A 13,227-nucleotide genomic window follows, 5' to 3' on the forward strand; every position below is an offset into this window, starting at 1 on the left:
GGAGGGACACATTTACCTCTAATTTTTCCCTCAGAACATGTCCCAGATAACATGAAGCCAGTGGCTGTATGCCCAGGAGGGGTCCTGACTCCTGTACCTTAACGGCTCGCACCATGTCCCACCACAGTGTCTCCCTTCCTTCACCAATAGGCCCTTCTGGGAGGGTGTTGAGGAAGAAGGGAGCAATTGGCTCACTAAGCCTGGTTTTTTACTGTGAACATTTTTGGGATGCTGATTCCTTCAGATCAGGAAGGAATCGTTCCTGTCTGGCTGCCGCTTGGGCTTGTCCCCTCTGTTGCAGGCTCCCTCCCTCCGCTCCCTCTCTTGGTCCCCAGGACTGCCCTGCTTACCCTCCTGCATCGCCCATGGCGGTCGGGGACCTTTGTGTGTGGAGCACTGATTCATTTCCATGTGTGGGGTTGAGTCCTGGGCAGGGTGGACAGGGTGGACTCTCCTACCACAGCTGCATCCTCTTTCGCAACTGTGGGCAAGGTCTCACCCTGGGACTCTTGCCTGCCAGAGAGGGGCTGCCCTTGCCCTACAGTCACTCTTCAGCAAAGGAAAGAAGGGGACATTTAATTAAACCAGATCCCCACCAGCTGTGTAAGATGACTTCTCAAAGGAGGAAACTAAGGTAGAGAGGAAATCTTCAAGCAATACCCATGTACCTGGTGTCATAGCCATGTTCCCAGAGCCCAGTACATCCACAGATGTTCACCTTTCCTGCCATCAGCATTGTGTGATGGAACAAAAATAAACTGCAGTGACAAATCCCCTCCAGGCTTCAACATTGGAGGTGTTTGTAGCTGTTTCCTTCAGCCAAGCCAGTGGGGCTCAACCAAATTACCAAGTCTTGAGCAAGTTCAGAGCAGTCACAATATGGGTGCTAGTGGTTATTTGGAAGAATATGTTTTCCTGTAGTGACCACACGAGAAGCCTCTTGTGGCTTCACGTAACAAATGCCTTCTAGCGAGATGGCTACAAGGGCGGCAAGGCCAGCTCAGCAAGTAACCAAGCAACAGCATCATTTTTCTTCCCAAGTCTTCCAGCCACTTCTTCCAAAACTTACTTAAACTGAGGCCAGGCTGAGTTCTTCCTGATTGTCTGCACAGGGATAGCCAGGGAAGACAAGAAAAATCAAGGTATAAACTCCATGCACAAAGCACCAGGTGGAGTCAAAGACTCATAGGGCTACTTTCCTTAGGCCCAGAGACCTTATGTTGCTGCAATCTGGATGTCTAAAGCTATGCTTGTCTCACATCGCTTTCTATTTGAACACTATAGCTAAGGGACAGGAGAATTATGGAAATGCTTTGCTGAGAGTTCAATCCTTCTGGAAATTCTAATCTTGGATTAGACCTTTCCCCTTGGGGAAAATTGTCCTATTCAGCATCTGGTGGACAGGGCGTGGCATAAGAAGACAGCAAGTCAAAACACAGTTGACCGTTCAGCAATTTTTAAAAAATCCCATTTGCTTTTTGCTGATTTCAGAGTCAGCAGGTAATTTGTCAATGGACCAAGCCACAGGTGCCAAACTGGGGCGGTGACTCACTCCAAGTGCCCTTATGGTGGAAGTCTAGGCTAGTGTCTGGTCAGAGAGGGTGGGATTCACCTTGCTTCATTTTGGCTTCTTTCTCAGTCTAACTAATGACCTTCCTCCCATTAACAGTTACTGGAGGGAGAGCCATACCCCCAGAAGGGGATTCCTGCAGTGTTAACCGAAGAGCCCGGCTGAAATAGCTGTTACAGAGGTTTTGGTCTTCCCGTGCAGAAAGACCACAGCTGCCTCCACAACTCTGGCTGTCCATGTCACCAGGAGAAGTGCTCTCCTACAGCTCTCCGCAAGCTCTGCTCTGTACTTCCATATTTTTACATATTTCACCCTTTGACCTCCACCCAGTCCCTTTATCTCTCATCTGTCTCCCAGATTATTGCATTTCTCCCCAATTTGTTGGCCTCCAGCTCCCAGCCCCTTTGCGAAGGCTCCTCAGATCAGGGGTTATCAGCCAGTCCCAAAGGGACAGTGCCCCAGCTGGGACAGTGTCTGCCAGTGGGCACCCAAGGGAGGGTTAGAAAGGGAACATTACACAGTACTTCAGCCTGATCTTTCCAGTCCCCAGTTATTCCCAGGAGACCCCTTCTCTGCCCTCTCCCCATCCCACCCCAGCCAGTGCTGCTCACAGCTCTCGTGTCAGTCTCACTTCTCTGCCACTTGAGATTGAGAATTTCTCTGTATTAAAACTGTCCTTTGCTCTCTATCCCAATGCAAAGTCTGACCAATAACCCCAGTTCTGGCTCACTCCTAACTTTTTGGGAGCAGGTATTCACCACTATGAACAAGGGGGGGGGGGCCTCCCCCCTTTAGGTTATCTTCCCATCCTTGGGTATTGCTTATTCCTTGTTACACAGCTACTTTTGCTCTCTCGTTCACTTCAGTGCTTTTAATTCCATGCTTTTATTTTCTGCTTTAGATCATCCAAATGGAGCCAAACTCTGAAGTCCTTAAGGTCAGCCCAGTAGTTCTTCAGAGTGACAGGGGTCTGGCAAAGAAAGTCCTGCCCCCAAGAACTCACTTCCCTCCCTTTTGGGAACAAGACCTTGAGCAGGAATCAACAGGTGGACCCATCCTACCTAAGCGCAGCTAACAAAGCAATGTACCTAGTTGGAGACACCACCTTCGGTTTACTTGACAGTTACTCTGGGAACACCAAGGAGCTGCAGGGGCCGGGTGAGGCATACAGAGGGCCAGAGTAGATGCGCCACCCCTCTGCTTCAGCCAATCCTTCTCCCTTCACTCCTCTGTGCCTGCTGCTCTGCTGGGCTTTGAGGAGGAGGACGTGTGCAGGAAGGTGGATCTCTGGGTAGGGAAAAGGATGTGGTCCAAAGTCCTGTTTGCAACTTCACATAGCCTGGATTACTTCTCTCAAAGACTATGTCTCTCTGACCTTCTTGCTGGGGTAGTACGTCCTTCCACAACGGAGGGACCATGGGTGATTTGGGCTGGGCACCTGGCAGTTAGGAAATGTCTCTCACCTAAAAGGCCCCACAAAGACCAGCACAGACCATGGCACAAACTGAGCAGCTCATAAACTACTTTTTACCATCACCATATCTTCTGGCCTCCTGTCCAGTTCTGCATTTTAACTACACAGTTTCTGCTTTCCTTTTCCATCTTGCCTTTTCCAACTATTTTTGCAGACATTTTGTGCCCTGGGCCTCTTTCTCCTTCAGCTGTTGAGTAGCATGAGAAGCTCAGCGGAGAAGAAACCGTCCCACAGGGCCATCCAGAGCCACCTCAGCAGCGGGGCTGGGTGGCTGCGGTGGGACCGAGCATCAGCAGAAAGATGAGTACCGGGGAGCACCCGGGCATGCAGGGAGGGATCACTCCCGGGGCGGGAGCACCATCTCCCGGTGAAAGGATTTATAGCAGCACACCTCGGTGCAAGGTGTTTTTCCGATGCACAGATGAAATGGGGAAAGTACTAGCAGTCTGGAAGACACTAACTCTGGTTTCTCTCCCCTTAGGCTGTGAAACATCTGCAAAGCAGCCTAGTACAAGTATATACCGTATATAAGAGAGGGAGATGGAAAATTGGCTGTGGACAGGAATACATCATGTGGGCACACCCCTTTTTCTTCGTGCCATGCTGTCAGAGGGACTTCTGAGTGTGTAAGAGTTGCAGGATCAGCTGCAGCAATAGGTGCAGCAAAAGGTAGCTTTTACTGTAGCTGTATCAGGTGAAGCTTCATCTCATTTTGTATTGCTCCAACTCTATCTCAAAGAGCTCTCAAGTTAATAAAATGAGAAAAACACACCTTGCTTAAGGGTCCTTTGCATAGTTTTACTATATAGGTCAAAACAAGCTTTTTTGCCTAGACAGATGCACTAAAAGGAGCTATATGCAATGTAATAAATCCTGCAGTCCCTGCGTATTTATCTAGTGCTCCCACCAAAGGTAAAGGCAGGCCTCTGGGCAGTGGCAGCTGTGTGGGCAAAGCCACAGGTACATGTTACTGGGTGAACTGTCAAACACCCTGTTAGCAACGACCTTTCTCTCCTAATACATCACAGTGGCACCTGTTCACAACCGCCCATCTACAGCTCTTCACAGAGACTGCTTGTTGGTGTGGGCTGTGCTGACATTAGTGTTTAGGTGACCTGTGTTTCTGCCTTTCATATTTGACACAGGCAACAGCTTGCTTTGCCTTGCCTGCCTGCCTGTCCCTACCCACCCAAACACTCACGTGCAGGTTCAGGCACTTGAGACCATCTCAGATGCTTAAATGTGAGCATCTGGTGCCACCTGAGACATCCAGACCTCCGGCTGCTGCTTCAGAAAAGAGTGAGTCTGTTCTACACCTCCTGCCTCATCTAGCAGTACCGTGTGGATGTCTCGGGTGCCCTGCAGCCTGCAGAGAGACCGCTGGTGCCTATTTTAGCACCTGAGCAAAGCACACTCCCTTATGAGGAGATCATCAGAATTTAGTAGGAAAAAAATATGTAAGATGGGACTTTCTAATATTGAAGAAATCCTTGAGGAGCACACCACTGTGTGGGGGTCACTTCAGCAGTGTACGGGGAGCTCTGCCTATTTCTGTGGTTCACACATTGATCCCACCAGGTTAGCAATTCAAAATATGCCATCTTGGGCTCCTCGCTCTGTGTCCAGAAGTGCAGCTGAAAACGATTTGATATCACTGGCTCCTGCATGAAATGAAATGACTGCCTGGCAGGCAGCTGCCGGTTTGCTAACAAGCACTTTGCACTTGGAACAAGAGGTGTTAAATTCTGCCTCTATCCTTTCTGCAGGGCCTCACCCTGCAGTGCAGATTAAGTCTGGGCTGACACTTTTAATAAGAGCCAAAGGCACAAGGACAGTTAAAGGTCTTCCTGGGCCTTGATGATTTAGCGATGTGGAAACTGCACGTGAACCCAGCTCTGAATCTTCTCAGTAGTTCTTTCCTCTGTACAGTGATGGCTTGTGGACACAGTATTTATAAGACAGGTTGTGATTGTAAAGACTCAGCCCATGAGCCCTCCAGGTGGACATAATTGTGCGAGTAGACCTAGCCACTTAGGCTATATCTATTTTTAAATTAAATGTTTGTAGGACTGCTCTTTTGCACCAAGGTCAGTTGCTGTGGATCAGCCCATGTCCACGTGGCTAAATTCCCTCAGCTACCAAGGCTGATGGCCATGTACAAGCTGTCAGCTGCGAATAGTCCCCAGCCTGTATTATCAACTGAAGTGCCCCCAGGAACCGTTCAGCAGAAAACAGCTGAAAACATGCCAGGGATCCTTTTGACAATGTGACAATTCTGACATTGCTCCCTGGCATTATTTAATTTACTTGTGTAAATGGAGCGCTGGAGACCCCGGAGACCAGGGCAGGGTAGCTGATGGGCTTGTGTGGTGGAAACCTATCTTGTTGTCAAGATTGTCTGTAGTCTTGACTTCATTCCTTCAAAAGCTGATTCCAGCAAGGTTGGGGTGAACCTTAGCTATCCAACAAACAGTGGCTTTTGTTCTGAGGAAAGAAAGGTCCAGACCTTTGGTATTTGGTGGGGAGCCGAGAAGTTGGCAGCGAGAGCAATGAAGAGCATTGCCCTGGAGATGGACCTAAGCCAGAGCTGGCAGAGACCATGGGACAGCCACACTCCCCCACATCTTAGTTTTCCCCTCTCTGTAGTAATGGGTCCTTGTCTGCTCTTGCAGGCAGCTTGGGCAAAGGGTTAAGGAAATACTATAGACAAACTGTTACTGGTTTGTAACACTTCTACAACTGCAACCACTAATATCTTCATTAAAAACCACAGATTTCAGAAGCCCATGTCCATGACTCAGTGAAACCCAGAGTCCGACTGACAGCCACTTTCTAAGTAAGAACCAGAGCATCTGACTTAGTGTTTGTTGTAAAACACCTGTGAGCAAAACTCAGCTCCTGGATTAAATAGTATTGACCTGGAAAGGTATCCACCTTCCTACTATGGCTGTGTATAAATGACTGGTTGACAAAACAGGTTGTACTGGTCGTGCTATGTGACAGAGGCGTACTTACAGATCTCCTTGGACAACTGGGAAGCTCTATCCTGCCTTGCTGGCAGCAAGAAACGGTTTGATCACTGTAATCTGTCCCTCATAGCATCTGCCAAATTGGTTACCTTGAATTGAAAACAGAACAGCAGAATGAAAACAATTCAGTTTACCAAAAAATCTGTATTGTACTTCCCTTATACTTCCATCCCACACTGGAGGTACACAAGAAGCAGCTGGCCTACTGGCAAGCCAAATCAAACAGGTATCTGCTGAGTTTATGCTTCAGTCTTTCCCTTAGAGGGACGCAAATTCTGGCCTCTCACCTATTGAGCTGCCAGGTTTTTACTATAGTTGGAGGAGCTGAAAGCTGTCCAGCCATCTCCTCTTCTGATGTATTTGGTTAAAACTGGACATCAGGTTATTACAGTGTAATTAGGTGGGGAGCAGACAGACTGGCAGACACATGGAGTGACAGACAGAGCAATTGCATACACCTTTTTTTAGGAGGAGATGCTAAAGAATAACATACTAACACCGTCTCACCTCCCAGCCCCTTCTCTTTTTCTTGCTAATCCAGAAAGCTGAAATTTTTCCATTTGGGAGAATTTCAGTCAGGTCCAGAATCACTCATAAATTGGAGGAACTCTTCCAACAGTGTCCCTGAAATATTTCCTAATTTTAAAAAGAAATCCAGGAACAAAATCTGGCCAGCTTTAACTTGACTGTCTTGAACTGTGCTGTGATGGGTAGCTCTGCAAAGGGCCCTGGGGCTCCACGAACATCAGCCTTTTCTTACTCCTGCAGGCAGGATCTTCATAAAGGGAGTCACCTCCACACTTCACACAGGTAATGAGCAACCAGGAGTCAGCATCAAGGCCAAGCAGACCTTGGGCTCTTGTTCATCCAACCAAATAAATTAGCATGGACATAAACACTTCCAGAGCTTATTTGGTGGGAGTGAGGGAAACCAAGGTAAAGTCATTGGGCAACACCTTAGGTCAGGTATGTGGTAAAGATGTACTTGAAAAACTTGGCAACATATTTGGGAGTCTACCTGGAAACTTGTGCAATTAGTGACTGTTCCTTTACCTTTCCTTGATCTGGGGAAATACTCTTTTCCTTGCACCTATGTAGAGAGTCAACTACCCCAAAACTATCCTTTCTGTGGAAGAAAAAAGTCTACTATCTATTTACTGTAGTTGTGATTTTGAATAATATAGACAATTTTTTGTATTTTAAGGCTTGGTTTTATTAAACTGGGGCAAACCAGGAAATCTCATCTTTTCTTCCTCACTGGCTACCATGAAATTTATCCATGATTTACCTAGGATCCCCAAACTTGAGAGAGGTGGAATTTTAATTCCAGGGCTGTAGCAGGTCAAGAGAAAGGTTTATCTTTCAGCAGGGATTACCTATGGTTTCTGCTAGATTATTCCTGACATACGGCTCATCATATTACAGGTTAACTGTTTAAAGGGGCATGAGGCATAATGAAGAACAGCTATATAACTCTCCTCCCTTGTCCCCAGAATAAATCCATCCTGAGTTTAGGAGGTGTGTAGCCTTAACAGGCTATCAACAACCTTACCACAAGAGTGAACTTTAAATCTACCATTTTGGCTACCTTTGAAACTCACAGAGAAGCCCAGTCTTAATATAAAATCTCCTAGTGATTCACATCTGGTTTTTGTAATTGTCATCTGAAAACAAATAGTGGTAGGAGCGATAAAGAGACTGGTCATCTCACTGGAATCCTATTACCCAAGTGCAGCCTTTTTCAGTAATTAAATAATATTTAATTACTCCTAATACAAATCAAGGCTGAAAAAAGTTTCACGTTCAGCTTTTAAACTGTGTTTTTATAGCCAATGTATTTTGTTTTTAAATATGTTCCTCTGCCCTTGCTTTTTTTCTCTCCATTTTATTTAGTATACCCTAAGCAGGGCTCTGATTTCTCCTCATCCTGCCATGATTACAGGCAGAGTCCTCTGCCAGGGATTCAAAACTTGGTGGATGATTCCCCCTGGGCTTATAAACTCACTGTTGTTCGCTTGCTGTCTTGGGGGAGATGAAAAGTAAATCCACCAGCTGCCAAGAATCACACCCAGGCAGGGATGCAGTGTTGCGAGAGCTGGTCTCTGCCTGGCGGCTGGGAGACAGACGTGACCCTGCAATGAGTTCATGGGGTCACAGCTTGGCCGTGATGGAGACCCCCCATCCCCTCGTGCCTTCATGGGGAACAGAGAGGGATTAAGCTGTAGGACTGCAGACCGTTTGCATCTAACTGAACGAACCCACCCCAGCCACAAATCGCTCGATATTTTAACAGGCTTTAGGAGGTTTTTCTTCCTTGCTTTAACCCTTTGTGGGAACTCAGGGCCTGCAGAAGATGGCCAGTGGGCAGTTCTCCAGCATATGTGGCAAAAGGCTACCTGGTGCAAACCTGCTTCTTCCATGTCCCAGAAAGGGCTGAAGGGGCAGGCAGGACCATCCCCTTCACCTCTCAGGTCTGTGGTCTCTGCTACAGCTGCCCTCCAACGCACTCCTCGCCACCGGTGTTTCCCATTGCCTGCTCACCAAACAGGTCCCCAATTTGGCACCAAGCCATTCCCCAAGGAGGCCAGGACCTGGTTGTCAGTTATCTCATAGGCGTTGGACCATAAGCTCTGCAGAGGACCTGGTTATCTCATAGGTGTCAGATCACAAGCTCTGCAGCCACCTGCCAGCCCTCAAGCCATCTGAGCTTGCCCAAGTCCTTGCAAACTCCTTTCACATGTTTTTTTTAGGTTGTCACAGGGAGGGCCAAGGGGAGATCTTTCGAGTCACGTGTGACAAAAGAGGGTAAATATGTTTGTGCCCCTTTCTGAGCGCTGGGGCGGGGGATGGTTGCTGCACCTCCATCGTTTCTCCCTATATTTCCTTGTCTGCTCTGCCCCAGGCCTTTGGATGGAGAATGATCTGTTCTCTGGCAGAAAAGTCCTGTGCTAATGCAAGGAGAGATCACAGAGAACAGGAGCTGTAGACTGCTGATTTCTAACCTTAGCATTTCTTTCTTCTCCCCTTTTCTCATCCCACTCCCACTCGGTCCCCTACAACCCTCTTCATGCTGAGGCAGGTGGCTGAGAAAACTCCTCTGGGCTATGTGTCAGTGAAAGGCTCTTAGTTCAGCTACTGGGAGTAAAACTGTGTATAAAAAGTAAACACAAACATCAGCCCTAACTGCTGATGCAGTCATATCACTGACTGGCTTCAGCTCTGTAGAAAATCCTAGCATAACTGGTCCCAGAGTCAGGTTTTGAGCATTAGGTGAGGGTTAGACTGGAGTCATTGGGATTGCCTGTGCAATAATGCGAATGGTGCCAGACGTGAGCTCTGCAGTTGGCTCCAAAAGGGTGAGACACAGCCGGGGATCGCAGTTAGCACCAGCAACCCGCCCCTGGTTGTATTTGAGCGCTCTCTAGTGGTCAGAAACATTAGTCCGGAGGCAAATACAGCAAATGCTCCCTCTGCCTGAGCTGGAGTAACCGCCACCTGGGTGTCTCTGTAAAATCTACACATCATGGGCCAGTGCTGAGTGTCTGGGAGCAAAGTTTTGGAGGGCTTAAAGCAGGGTCTTCTTGATCTGTGACCCCGCAGGGCAGAGGTTTGATGCGGGAGTGGTGCAGGGTCGCAGGGGATGCACGCCTTGTCGGATAAGAGCTCGTGCATGGAGCACAAGGTAACGTCCCAACCCCTTCCCCATTACACAGCCTTTCAGTGCTTTTCCTTGTGTTGAAGGAAACACCTGCAGGTCCTGCTCCTGCATGTGCAGTCAGCCAGTAGAAGACCTGATATGTACCGTGGAAGGACAGTAGAAACACTTTTTGGTCATGAAAGGGGTTTCATGAAGAGGTGGGGAAAAATTACGATATCAACTCATTTACTAGCCACTCCTGAGCCCCCAGGAGCCCTCCACTCCAAGAGCCCTGCCAGTGCTGAACATAGCTGCTCTGAGGGAAGATAGTTCTTGTTTCATAGCACAAAGTGATAACCCACTAGATACAGTGGAAACTTGGAGTACTTCAGTGTGACAAGAAGGTTTTTGTGGAAGTCAGCTCAGGAGGCAGGCCATAAAGTGGTTATGTAGTGGCTGCTCCCAGATCACCAGAACCACATTATCAAACCCAAATGTTCTAAAGTTGTTCCAAAATCAGGATATTTGTAAGGATACTGTATTGTAATTGGAATTTACCTACACCAGGTATCTGAGTTTTGAATTCTGATAATAACTCATCACATTTTCCTTTTATTTCTGTGAAATGACAGCTAAAAGATTTTTTTTATGGTGGTGATGGTAAAAACTGAAACAGCCACTTGATTCATGAAACACCTACACCAGCTGTGGAGGTTATATGCATCTCTCCTTAAATTCTTTGTTTAAAACCTGGCTTCTCCATTACCCCTCTGTTGTGGGGGCTACTATTTTAGGTTTTAAGGATCATACTGTCTGTCAGCAAGAGCTCCTCTTACACAGACACTCCCAATACTCAGACATCTTGAACACAAATGAAGGTCCTTCAACCTCCTACTGAGCTTAATTACTTGTCTCCCATTCATTCTTTTCCTTCACTTTCTAGAGGCCTTTGACTGAAATCAGACTGGTCTCCTTTTCTTTGAGCATCTTCTACTTGGAGCAGTCATCTTTGACCTTGCTTCATCTAGTCAGAAACCGCTGAGGCTCTAACACAGTACCACGCATACCTGCAGTAAAAAAATATGGGATTGTTTTGCAGTTATTCTATGCAAATTCATTAATAGTTTTGTTACGGAGATGCTGCAGCTATGCATCATTTAGGCTACTGAATACTGACTGCACGAGTGTGCTGGTTTTGGCTGAGAAGGGGTTAATTGTCCTCACTGTGGGGGTCGGCTACCTTTCCAGCTTCCCGCGCTCTGCCGCGTGGCGGGGCGGGGGGGGGGGGGGGCTGGGAGGGGCGGGGCCATGGCGGGGGCGGCTGACCCCGACCGGCCAATGGCAGGTTCATCCCATACCACGTGACACCATGACCAGTATATGGGGGGGAGTGGGGGGGGGGGGCAGTGGCAGCGCGGGAGCGGCGCGGCGTCGGGTCGGCGGGCGGCTGCGGCGCGCACGGTTTGTTTCAGCGGTTCGTTCCCCCTCCCCCGGGGCTTTGTGCCTCTCGTTGTTCTCCTTTACATTGCATTTCTGTTGTTGTTTCTTTTAATTTTAATTATTAAACTGTTCTTATCCCAACCCACGAGCGTTACCCTTCTGATTCTCTCCCCCATCTACCGGTGGGGGAGTGAGCGAGCGACTGTGTGGGGCTGAGCTGCCGCTAAACCAGGACTATGAGTATGTTGATTCAGTTTGTTGATGGTCCAGAAAGGAAGGGGGAAAAAAATAAATCAAGCAACCTACCAAACCAGTCAGCACTGGAGAGTTAAGAGGCAGCAAAAAAGCCAGCAGTCCCAAAGAAGAGAGCCCTGAAACTTAGAGAGTTTCTTCCTCTTTCCTTCACTCATACACAACTGAACAGAGGCAAGGGAGACCCATGAAGGTGAGAGGAGCAGCTGAAGGTCACCCAAATATTGGCAGGAAATCATAACTTTATTAGTGATGACTGTTATTGGTTCTCAGATTTGCTGCACATTCTCCCATAGGCCTTCCCCTGCAGGTTCCCAGTTGAAGATCAGCTACACTAATGAATCCCAGTGCCACTGTGCCTGATGGCCTGGGTGCAGGGTCTGGCCAATGCTCATCAATGTGTTGGTTTTGGCCAGAAAAGAAAAAAAGGCAAAAAAAAAAAAACCCCAGGGTCCAATGAAAGACTTTTTCTGTGTAGCATCCAAAGCAACAGAGGAATTAAACTCCAAATATTCTGGGGGGTTGCTTCTGAAAAAGGCAAGACTGTTGCTCAGCTCCAGCAGACAGCTCTACCAGCATATCACTTCTTTTTTTCTGTCAGGTTGGATTTTTGTGCACCTTTTATGCTGAGATTCACTCTGCACAGTCACGACCTGAGGAAAGACCTTACCCTAACCTCATGGATAAGTCAGCTGATTTTTTCCACAACCTCAGAGGTTAGCAACACTGAGGCGTTTGGTTTATTTTCCAACTACATGATTCTTTTGATGGTACAGGCTGTGGAGTTATAAAAATGCCACGTATGATGAGACTTGCTAAGAAATCAGATAAATAGGCAGCGCTTGGGCTTCTTCATGAGCACACCCGCATAGAGCACATAACCTCTCCAGGTTGAAGACAGGGCCCAGCAGCATACTGGGGATGAACAGACACTTCTGTCTGGGGAGAAGAGCCTCTGTTTCTGAAGCATCTTGTGCATTTGGCAACATTTGGACAGACACCATACAACAGGCACTGCCTCAGCACAGGCTCGTGGCTCAGGTCCTGCTCTATTTTTGCTATTTCAGGCAGCAAACTGCCAGCTTCTTACTCCTTGTTACTATCTGAATAAATTGGATTACCCAGGAAGCCAATCAGGGATAAAAATGCCATTAGAGAAGTAATTAGTTTAGACATGTAACTATTTAGGATATACTTAGGCTTTCAGGAACTCCAGACCAGAGCTTTTTAACCCTTCAGAGGCTGCATGAGAGCGATTCATGTTTCAAAAGCATTTTCCAGTGGGTTGCAGCGCTTCTGGCGACAACAACTCCTGTGCCAGGAAGGCTGCAGCCCTGCAGTGGTATTTATACTCTGCTTAACAAAAGGCTCCCAGTGGCAATAGCCAGGGAGGGAAAACAGCCAGAATTTAGGAAAGAACTCCACTGATGAAGTCTCCCTTTTTTGTTTGCCTTGTCTCATGAGTTTCATGCTTCAGACTTCTTGTTTCACCAGAGGCAGCAAAAGATTGTTCTGTATCTGCCACCTTTGGATCTCTCTTGGTTTTTACAGATTTCCATCAAATCTGTAACTCCTCAGCTATTTCTTTCCGGGATGAAAGGCCCTAATCCACTCACCAGGTCCTCTTCTAGGGGCTGCTCCTTTCTGGGGGCACCCCTGGACCCTGCTGCGTACCCACTCGGGGTGCAGAGCCTGTTCGGGGGGGGGGGCGGCTGCACTGATGCAGCGGCAGAGTTTGGTTTCTATTGCTTTTCTAATATTCCCCAGCACCTCCTTAGGTTTCTGCTGCGATACTGAGGCGTGAGCTGCCGACAGCAGAAAGCTG

Source organism: Phalacrocorax aristotelis, chromosome 3 (genome assembly GCF_949628215.1).
Source record: "Phalacrocorax aristotelis chromosome 3, bGulAri2.1, whole genome shotgun sequence".
In the NCBI taxonomy this organism is placed as follows: domain Eukaryota; kingdom Metazoa; phylum Chordata; class Aves; order Suliformes; family Phalacrocoracidae; genus Phalacrocorax; species Phalacrocorax aristotelis.